Source organism: Macrobrachium nipponense, chromosome 19, assembly GCF_015104395.2.
Source record: "Macrobrachium nipponense isolate FS-2020 chromosome 19, ASM1510439v2, whole genome shotgun sequence".
In the NCBI taxonomy this organism is placed as follows: Eukaryota; Metazoa; Arthropoda; class Malacostraca; order Decapoda; family Palaemonidae; genus Macrobrachium; species Macrobrachium nipponense.
Window position 1 is genome coordinate 40,071,877 of NC_061088.1, and position 11,708 is coordinate 40,083,584.

Consider the following 11,708-nt stretch of genomic DNA (forward strand, 5'->3'; position numbering starts at 1 on the left):
CAGATGCACCCCAATAAATCTAATTCAAGCACATATCTTACATCTATTAACCAGTTCGATCAGAGAGAGCTGCAATCACCTTACCTTACCAAGTCACGCCCTGGGGAAGAATGCCTCTCCAGGGGATTTTGGCCCACTTTACAACTTGGTGACGCCAAAACACGGACTCATTTACTGCGCATCTACGGTATTATTATGAACTGAAAATGATAAAAGCTATATTGCAATCAAGGGTTGATTGCAGTTTCATTACTTGAATTCAATTTCAAGGCATTCTCCAGGATTCACTATAGTTTCGACGTTTTCGCCTCGCTATTCTCTTGTTTCTTATACTGAATACATCGGATAAATTTTGATTCATTATTCACAGAAATATAATTTTTTGTTAATTTAACTCATCCTTTTCTCCTCTGATTAATTTGTTTCACCGCAACTTCTTAGTTGCATTCACTATTTTCATTACTCACGTAGATACATCACCAACCCATTGATGTTCTTCTTGCTAAATAACCTGATGTTGTGGAAGGTTTGTCGTTAAAAAGGGGATCCTACCTGTTTCACGACATTACTTATTCCATCTTGCTATCAATTTTCACGGAGAATTGTTATGAATAATATGAGCATTTAGATACTGCACCTATGAAAAAAGCCACAGAAATGCAGAATTGCAGATATAACCCTTAATAGGCATCCAAAGTTATGAACCTGTAAGGACAACACTTTATCCACAATTCCTCTGTACTTATTCCTACAATCGCATTGTTCTTACTTCCCTCCTTGAGAGCGTTCAGCGGGCTTTCCACCAATGTATATACAGTGGTACCTCAACATACGAAAGGCTCAACTTACGAAAAACTCAAGATACGAAAGCAAATACAAAGATTTTTTGGTCTCTACATTCGAAAGGTTGTTGCTGTAAAGTCCCGAGATTCACCCGGACCACTGAGAACAATTTTAAAACTCGCGCGCCACCAACTGAGTAAACTCGCCACCATCCTCCCGCTCTCCCATTGATTCCTGATGCTAGTCACCGCCGTAAGATCCTGCTCTCCTATTGGCCAGCATCTACCACATGTGCTCTATGTATTCTATTGGTAAAAGGATGCTGTAAATTGAAAAACTTATTCATGCAATACATTTAAAAAAAAAAAGTTAGGTAAAGATAGAATAAAGAATAGAAATGAATGGTTATTATACTGTTTGGTAGTTTCAGTAGTTGAAGAGAGATAATGAAAATTTGATTACTGTACGTACTGTGTGCTAGGTGAAAGTGGTTGCTTGGCGATCATTCAGTACTCGTAAATGCTGAACGTGAACAGAAGATTGGAAGCTTTTTTTTTGTTTGATTGTTTATTATAGTTAATGGTTACTTAATAATTATTTGAAATGAGTACATGCAATACATTTAATAAAAAAAAATTGTGAATTAGATATCATAAAATATGAAATAAATCAGACTGCTATCAACGAAGCCAATAAATACGTATTTTTTAGAATTCTTCTTCTGTTTTAATATTACGTATATGTTTCATTATAGCTGTCAGTAACTCGGTATCTCCATTAGGTAAAGATAGAATAAAGAATAGAAATGAATGATTATTATACTGTTTGGTAGTTTCATTAGTTGAAGAGAGATAATGAAAATTTATGGGTTACTGTGTGCTAGGAAAAGTGGTTACTTGGCGATCGTTCGGTACTTGTAAGTGCTGAATGTAAACAAAAGGTTGGAAGGTTTTTTGTTTGTTTGTGTATTATAGTTAATGATTAATTAATAATTATTTGAAATGAGTACATACTGATTATTCATACATTTTATTGGCATATTCTAAGCTTTTAGCTTCTTAGGTTTAGATGTCAGAATCATAGACTAGGCTACAGTAGCAACTGCTATGCTAGGCTTATTGCTAAGGGACATATGCTAAAGTCTTAATATATGCAGTAAAAAATGGGGTTGAACATTACATGCAGTTGAATATTACTCAAGTATGTACAGTATTTTGCCTTTTTGGAGTCATATTTCTTCCATCGGATCGGCGTCGTAACCCTAGAACATGTGTTGTAAGCCTGGAAATATAATTTACTGCGGTGTTTTTGTAGGGCTTGGAATGGATCAGGCATTTTACATGTAATATGCGGTTCAAGATACGAAATGCTCATGATACGAAGGCTGCCTCGAAATGGATTAATTTCGTATGTCGAGGTACCACTATCATATAAGATCATGTTTTGTATGCTTTTATATTCAAAGTTATATGTCTCACAAGAAACACAAATAGGCTATCACCGACCCATTTTTACTCTCTCACTGGTCGGATACCACATTTCCGCCCGCATGCTGTATATTTGAATTTCCTTTACCTGTAATAAAAATCAGTACACTTCTACCTGCCTCTTTGTCGGCTCCTCACAAACCACTACTATCAGGTGCTTACTGAGTTTTGAAAGGCCCAAACCCTCCGCCATAAGAGACTGGTAGCTGTTTGTTTTGCCTCCCCCCCATACAATATTCTATATAGTAATTTCTACCAATTGCACGTTTTAAATCAAATTAAGTCTAGAAGATGTTGATAATAACACGTTTTGTCTATTTGGTGTGATTTATTCCAACCTACATTAAAATATATATAGAAAATACATAAGAGGTTCTGCATGGAAAGTTGTATCTAAATCACATTTCAGTCGTTCACTTCTGTAGCCATAATCTGTTAGTTTCGGAATGAAGAACTTATTTTTTTATAGTTTCTCGACCAGAGAGCATTTTATCAATAAACACTAACGTGTTTGACGGAGAAATTTTGGATATGAAACCAGCTTTCATTGGGATCACCACGTTTACTTACATGGCAGATTAATATATATATATATATATATATATATATATATATATAGTATATATATATATATACAGGCCAGATTTAATATATATATATCTATATATGATTATATATATATATAGATATATATATATATATATATTATAGATATATATAACTAAACTCCACACTGTCTTTTAGATCTCTATGAACAAATTCATATTAGAAATTTCAATTATTGCGCAGTACATATCCGGTGATATTAAGTATCTAAACATTTTAGTCTAGCTTAGTTAATGTACATGATACAATTTGTATTGAATAGACTCATTCTAGAACAGATTTTTGCGAGATTTTGTGTTTTCGGATTTTAAAAAACGGGAATAAAGGGGGGGGGTTGAATTCAGGAGCGAAAGTTAGTGGAAACTGTTGTCTTATATACCCGTACGTGTTGTTGACTGTACGCGACTCTTTTCCATTTCTATCTGCTGTATTATCTTGTTCTCTGTTTTCTCCGTAAGTTCTTCCATATTCATTTTTATGCTCTCAACATTCATATCTAAATCATGTGAATGTGCGTGTGTTACGTGCAACTATAGTACTCGTACACGAAGACAAATAGAAAGCATGATTATATATGAACAAATTTACATCAATATTAATAAAAGCTGTCTCCTTGAATATTCTTCAATAGCAGTAGTATGTATGTGCTTATCTATTCAAATATCTGTGGCCATGCGTGATGGGTGTCAGAAGAGCAGACAGCCAGCCATGGTCGTTGTCAAGATATTTCACAATAGACTTGAGATAATACGTGCCCAAAGCCGAGGAGAAATCTCTCTCTCTCTCTCTCTCTCTCTCTCTCTCTCTCTCTCTCTCTCTCTCTCATATTTAATAATGCTGGAGGCGGTGCTGCTGAACAAAATAAATGCTTTGAAGACTGAGAAACTAGAAAGAAAATGTCGACATATATGTTGTATCAGCGCTCCATCGGTCGTTCTGGGAAGGAGATGAGTAATGTTTTACAGAGGAACATTTCTTCTGGCATGAATAACTAAAACAGCCACTTCACTCCCTCACACTGAGGGACCTGGGGCAACCCAAACAAGATGTAAGGTCTGTAAGGTCTTGTCATTTCAGGCTGTGGACGCTTCTCGTGATTGTAAAGTTGTTGTTGTTTAAGATGAAACCAGCCTTGTGCTGGCACGGACTCTTGCTCCTGGAGCAGCCCGTAACTGGATCATCTGTAAAAATATAAGTTGAAAATTTAAAAAAAATGCTTTTGGCGATTGTAAAGCATATGCGTGAACTTTAATACCCCTGGAGAGACCTGTCATCGCGAGCTATTCTTCCCTTGCCGTTGTTTATGCTCACCTTGCAGTATTAGATGTGCCCTTCGCTTTGCAAATCTGTGACTTCTGTTTCCACAATTTTCTAAAGCTGGAATACTACTATCACGACATTTCCTCCGTAAGGAATCTGAATTTGTCCAAGTAGGCGCAATCCGAAATGGGAAATGAACGTTTTTCCTTCCCTAATGATATCATAAAAATGCGAAAAAAATAAGGTCTCTCTGATGTTTCCATGTCTGAGGAAGCTATTGTTGAAATTATCAATATTATCATTATATAAGGTATTTTAATCTGTGGACTTTTGGACTGCTAGAAACCCACAGAGCCAAGTCACACAATGGTAAAAAGGGATGCGTCAAGTGCAGTAGGTCAACGGTGATAGGAGGACATAAGAGAAGAGTAGACGAGAGAAATTGACATCTATGACAGAGAAATGTTCAAAGACAGAGGAGTTCAAAAGAGAGATTGGAAAAAGGACAAAAGATTCGGGTGAGACAGGACAGTTCAAGGGAGAATTCAACGAAGGACGTTACCGTGCCTTGAGTCCCCATCAGAAGACGTTCCTGAGACGGAGTCTAGAAACGAGAAACGAGTAAAAAAATGCGCCGAAGTTTTTTCTGCGCAATCGAGTTTCTGTACAGCGTGTAATCTCCGCCACCGATAAATAATAGATCTATCTCTCGGTGGTCTCTGTGAGCCGCGGCCCATGAAATTTTAACCACCGCCCGATGGCTACCTGTCCTATATCGTTGTCAGACGCACGATTATGGCTGACTTTAACCTCTAATAGAATAACAGCTACTAAGGCTAGAGGGCTGCAATTTCATGCGTTTGATGATTGGAGGGAAAATAAACAATGGAGTATCCGTGAGATCTTTCAACGACGAGTTCATCTGCTAAGTTAAGGACGTTTGAACGTTGAAAGATCTCGCGGATACTCCATTGTTTATTTTCCCTCGTGGCTTATACCTTTATTTATGGATTTATCACGTTCCTAACTTTCGTGAATCAGTTATACATCTATCATATATATATATATATATATATATATATATATATATATATATATATATATATATATATATGTGTGTGTGTGTGTGTGTGTGTATATATATATATATATATATATATATATATATATATATATATATATATATATATATATATATATATACGTATATACATACTGTCAGTGTTCCAAAATCTGGGAATTACACTTATCAATCATAGAATATACCTTACTACAGTTAGCTACCTGATCTCTCATAACAAATAAAATACGACTGAGGCAACAGTGATCCCTTAAAACGCTTGTTAACCATATGAGGTATCAAATTAAATTGAAGTATATAAAAAAAATATTGTGAGATTTGCAATTATGTTATAGTTAATGGAAGGGCATCACTCCATCAAACAACTATACAGTCGAGTCACTTCAGCAAAGCTGAAGGAGCAAAACATACGTCTCTGTTTTATTTAAAAGATTATTCGTACCACCGGCGGTTAATAAATGAAAATCTATTGTAAAGCTTTATGTATATAAATTTATTTTTTATTCAAGATTTATAATCGTAATTCACAATCTTACTTGAAAGAACAAATTACTGCTACTTGAAAAATACAAATTTAATTTATTCTTGAATTAAATTATTAAACAAATTTAAATCACAAAAATGTTAATTTATCAAGTAACACTAAGATGTGAAACACATCTAAGTAAATAATATGAAAACACAAGAACATACAAAAATACACAAAACTGAGCTGTGTGAAAAATGAAATAAATTCACCAAAAAATCTTACTTAATCGAGCAGTCTGATAAACACTTTAAATTATACAACTCAAATTATACCATGGTATGATTTTAATTAAAATACCTGTTAACTGCAGTTCTGCCCGTTATTGAGAAATACCTTTCACCATCTTTTCCTCTAGATACACTTTTCTGATAGGTGCCGTTAAGGTTTAGGGCCGAATCACACCTCGACGATTGGAGGCCGCGTCCGTCGTAGTATCCGCATTACGACTGAATTACGACTGAAATTTGCTCAAGTCTCCAGTGCGCTCACACAGTCGTCGAGTTTCACGACGTCCGCCAAGTTATGGCGATGTTTGTGGTGCACATAGTTGTCGCGTTCGAGCCACGACAACTGTCAAGAGTCACCATGTCATGCCGACGTACAAGAGTGTTGTAGTGTTCTTTCGATATCCGTAATGTGATTACGGCAGACATAATTAGCAATTTCGATGTGCGATGTCCATCTCGACTTGGCAACCCTTCAACCTGCGCGGAGGGGGGTGAGCAGTAGCCACATTGTGACATGCGTTTCCAGCTATAAAAAAAAAAAGTTCAAAGGCAGAATTTAGTGGACAAAGCAGCCTTTATTTTTATGTTTTGATTAACATATATTTGGGATTTTCAGTACTTTTATATGCTCTATGAATTTCCCATATACTCTGACAACAAAGTACTACCCTAAAGTTATATATATATATATATATATATATAATATATATATATATATAGATATATATATATATATATGTGTGTGTGTGTGTGTGTGTGTGTGTGTGTGTGTGGTTTTTATTCAGTACATTCACTGATTTCTTTATTTTAAAAAAGTGTACGTCAGTGACTTAACTGAAACCAATACAATTCATTAGAATGTTCTGAAGTATAATAAATGATAGGACATTTTTTTTTTTAAAGATTTGCAGTTTTCATTATATACTTTGAGAGATGTCATATATAGTTGAATATTACACTGAATATAACTCACTAGAAAATGCGTTGGGTAATAATATGAATATTTTAGAATTTCCAAATTTATTTTGATCTTTACAAAGTTATTTCTGTTTAATTTTATAAAGTATTTACAGGAATTATCTTATTGCTTTCTTGTTTTATATCATTGTATCTTGCCAATGAACGGAGCCTGCAGGGAGTACAAATAATGGCGAAGGTGATCTCGTTGAGCCTTGCAAGCCACGGTTCGTCTCTGGCAGCTTGGGGGAGTTCAGGTTTCGTCAGACCTCCAGTGACCAGGTATGGCCTCATGTGACACAGAGTCCTCTTGATTTGCCTCATTCGTGGCATTAGGATTTCTTGTTAAAATTAAGTTGTACAACACACAAGAGGCCAACACCACAGATCCGATACGGTCATGCTGAAGATTTATGCCAGTGTGAAACATTCTGACTGTGGAAGAGAAATGAAAATGGTTGATTTAATTATGAGATGTATACGAGAGGTATTTCATGTTAAATTATGTTGAATTATATATCGGCAGAAAGGCCAGAGAATTCTACATAATATGATGTACGTTAGAATTTAATATGTTGTTACAGTGGAATAGAAATAGCAAAAGGACGTTGTCCTTACAAATACTCCCTCCCCAAGACAATTATTATGTAATAATGATTGGACGATAAAATCTTGGAGGCAGGAGACAACCCCGTGTCCTTGTGATCACTTGTTGTGGGGCGTCATTGAATGTGGAGTCCTTCGGCATTGCTGGCTGACAGGATGCCTCTCCTGGTGGTTGCCTGTGGGGGTTCCACTGTCGACTGTGGGTGACCAAGACTGCAGAGGGAGCTGCATTGTGTGCGGTGGCGGTGTGGGACGGGCCAAGGGGACCCCCAGGTGCAGTGGTGTCGTAGGTTGGGCTGAGGAAGTCCCCAGTTGCAGCAGCGGCATTGGGCAGGCAGAGCAGGACCACAGGTGTGGCAGTTGCGTCGGCAGGCCGAGGAGGCCCACAGGTAGTGGTGTGGGGCAGCAGAGCGGGCCCATAGGTGCGGCAGGCTGAGGAGGACTACAGGTGGGGCCATTGATTGGGCGAGCAAGTCCACAGTCAGCGACGTCGGGAGGTTGCCTGGGGACTCGCTGGTGTGGCAACGACATCGGGGGAGGAGCCAAGGAGACCCACAGGTGCAGCCAGTCGAGAAGGTATCTGGCGTCCCCTGGATGAGGCAAAGGAGGCTCTGATGATGATATGGATGTGTCTGGACCGCCACCTGATTCTTTGTTGGCTGACCAGCACCCAGTTCTCATCCGCGTGACTTGTCTCACACACCAAAACGAGAGGGCGCCGTATTTAGTCCACTAATGGTGTTAGGTATGGTCGACGAGAGTCGATAAAAGCCAAAACTCGCGAGGTGCTGTTTTTAGTCTGTTCATGGAGTGGGGTTCATCAGGGTCAAGACTAGTTGCCATGTGGGTCTGTTAATGACTGAGCACAAACCACTCTAGGAAGTCGCCAGTTGTGAGGACAAGGGAGAGAGACAGGTAACTGGGTACTGATAATTTATTACAGGTAAACACAGATTATAAAGGAGGCTGCAGATGGATTGTGAGGGTATGACAAAGAGGCAGGTAGAAACAGTACTGACTTTATTGGAGGTGAACTCAGGTTATAAGCAGGTGTGCGGGTGGATATATAGTATGCGACCAACACTGACACAGAAATGACACGATCCGACCTGGATTTGGGTTTCTTGACATGCTAATTTGCATAGATATTATTTGCTATAATGGATAAACATATATGAATGATATGTCAGCGGCAAGGTTGAAAAGTGCTTAATCATATGATATGAGGTACAATGCGGACAGGAAAACTAAATACATAAGTTTAGGAAGAAGGTGTTGTCCTTACAAAGACTCCCCCCTCAAGTCAATGGTTATGGCAGTGAACATTGGATGATAAAACAGGAATTTGAAGGCTGATGTTTCGGGGGCTCTCATCCTTTGTGTCCTCCAGAGGCCCCGGTGGCAGGATTCTGCCCATGAAACGAGTCCTGGGGGTTTCAACTGCTGTCCTAGGAGGGCTGTGGTGCCATTTGTATAGTTTGGGGGCCTCAGGGGAAGACAGGTTCTGCGGTGGCACTCTGGGGCAGCTGCCGGGCTCATCTTCAGTGGTGTCCTCCTCTGTCAGGAAGGTTGGCTTCAACCTGTCAACGGAGACCCAATCCTCACAGCCATTGATATGCAGGAGGTAGGCCTTTTCTGAGTGGCAGAGGATGTGGAAAGGACCGCGGTATGGTCTTGTCAGGGGTGGCCGGTGTGCATCATGGCAGACAAAGACCTTTTTGCTGGTGGATAAGGCCTTGGGCTGGAAATGACTTGTCCTGTCGGAGAAAGTCTTGAGGCAGGGGGTGAATTTCCTGAAAGATTCTTGCAGCCTGGCGATTGAGGTGTACTCGACATCAGTCGACATTGGTCAGAACTTGCCTGGGACTGCCAAGGTTTCCCCATAGACTCTCTCCGCAGGTGGTGCTTCACCATTGGCCCTCAGGGAGGTGCGGAGGCCAAGGAGGACCCAAGGTAGCTGCATCTTCCAGTTGTCACTGGAGCAGCGCACCATCAGGGAGGCCTTGAGGGAGCGATTGATCATCTCCACTATACCATTGGCTGTGGGGTTGTAGGCGGTGGTTCTGTGGTGTGAGATCACCATCAGGCGAGCCAGGGCAGCCCACAATTCTGACAGAAAGATGGCCCCACAGTCCGTCATGATGTCGTCAGGCGTTGGTGGTGTCCTCCGTCATTGGTGTTGCTTCATCCATCTGGTGGATCGATCAATGACTGTGAGGAGGTATCTGTGACCTCCTGATGAAGGAAGAGGCCCTATGATGTCCACGTGGATATGGCCAAATCTCCGCTTGGGCTGGGGAAAACTGCCAATTCCTGACTTGGTGTGCCTGCCGATCTTGCTCGTCTGGCATGGGATGCACTGTCTAGCCCATTTCCGATACTCTCTTCGGATGCCATGCCCCACGAATTTCTCTGTCAGGAGGCGAGTTGTCGTTCAGCCCAACGGATGCAAGAGGACGTAGACAATTTCGAAAACATTCTTTCTTCTGGATGCTGGGACCAGTGGGCAAGGGCCTCCCATGCTAACATCACAGAGGAGAGTTGTTGCCGATGGGCCAAAGGGCACGTCTTCCCACTTGAGGGAGGTGATTGCAGTCAGGGTCGGCTGCTTGTTCCTGGGCTAAGTCTTCGTAGTCAATCCCAAGGTGGATGAAGCTGATTTCACTTCGGGACATGGCGTTGGCCATGGGGTTTCTCCTGCCGGGGACGTAGCGGATGGTGCAATCGAACTCCGCGATGGTTGCAAGTTGTTGCTGCTGTCTGGCAGACCAGGTGTCTCCTGCTTTAGTAAAGGTGTGGACCAGCGGCTGGTGGTCCATTCTGATGGTAAAAGGGTTCCCCTCCCACAGGTAGTGGAAGTGCTGAACGGCCTGGTAGACCACTAGTAGCTTCCGGTCGAAAGTGCTGTAGCAGGTTTCAGCGGGCTGAAAAAGGCAAGTTGTTGGGGAACTTTGTGAATCACCTGCTAGTGTCGGTGGTGAGCTGTAGGGCTGCTCCGGGGTTCTTGGTGGGCCAGGGTGGTCGCCCTGGTGAGAGACATCTTCGTCTGCAGAAAGGCTTGTTGCTGAGCTGTCTCCCACACCATGTTCTTTGGTTTCCCCTTCAGGGCGATGTCGGGCGTGGATGTGTTGCAGGTGTTCTTGTGGTGACCTGGAAAAAATGAAAATGTTGTCCACATAGCAAATGCAGAAGGTCAGGTCTCCTAGAATGCTGTCCATCAGGCACTGGAAGGTGGCTCCAGTGTACGTCAGGCCAAAGGTGGAGTAGGAGAAGACATAGGACCTGAATGGTGTGATGATGGCTGTCTTAGGGACATCCTTGGGTTGGACCGCTACCTGAAAATATGATTTAGGAAGCTCCATTTTTGTAAATAATTTTGTCCCGTGATGGGTTCCCGTCAGGTCCTGCATGTTTGGCAGGGGCTAATGATCGGGAGTAGTCACTAAATTCAGCCAACAGTAATCCCCGTAAGGTTTCCAGGTTCCGCCCACCTTCTTGACCATGTAGAGGGGTGATGCTCCTGGGCGGAGGCCTTCTTACAGATGCCCATCTGCTCCATTTCCGCGAAGGCCCTTTTGGTGTCCTGAAGCAGTGCGGAACTTTGCGTGTGTGGGTGGGCAGGGTCACAATGTGATGGTAGATGCCATGCTTGGCCGCGGTTTGGGCCACCTGACAAAGTTCCGGCTTGAACACATCGGGGAACTCCTGAAGGAGGGCGCTGTATTTGTGGGGTGCTACGGAGTGGAAGGTAGGAATGCCTGGGCCTTTGGTGAGGGGGAAGGACTGGCAGAGGTCCCTGTGTCAAGAAGGCGTTTGTGGCCCACATCAACCAGGAGCCTGTGTTGCGCTAAAAAGTCCGCACCGAGGAGCGGGGCCTTGACATAGGCGACGATATAAGGCCACATGTACATCCATCCCAGGATGGATATCCTGCCAGAGTCCCATTTGTGGCCATCAGGGCAGCAGTGGCATCAGGGGCTCGGCTGCTTTCCCCTCCTGAAGGTGGAAACACCGACATAAAGTCAATCATTAACAAGAAAAAAGTTTGTGAGTGGAGTAGTGATGACATTGCAAACGCTTTTACTCTTAGAAGGTTAAGTCCTAAGTGCTATAGATATCTAAGGCTCAAAAAAGGTTATCCATTGCCTTACGAGAGCGCTCTCAAGGAAAGA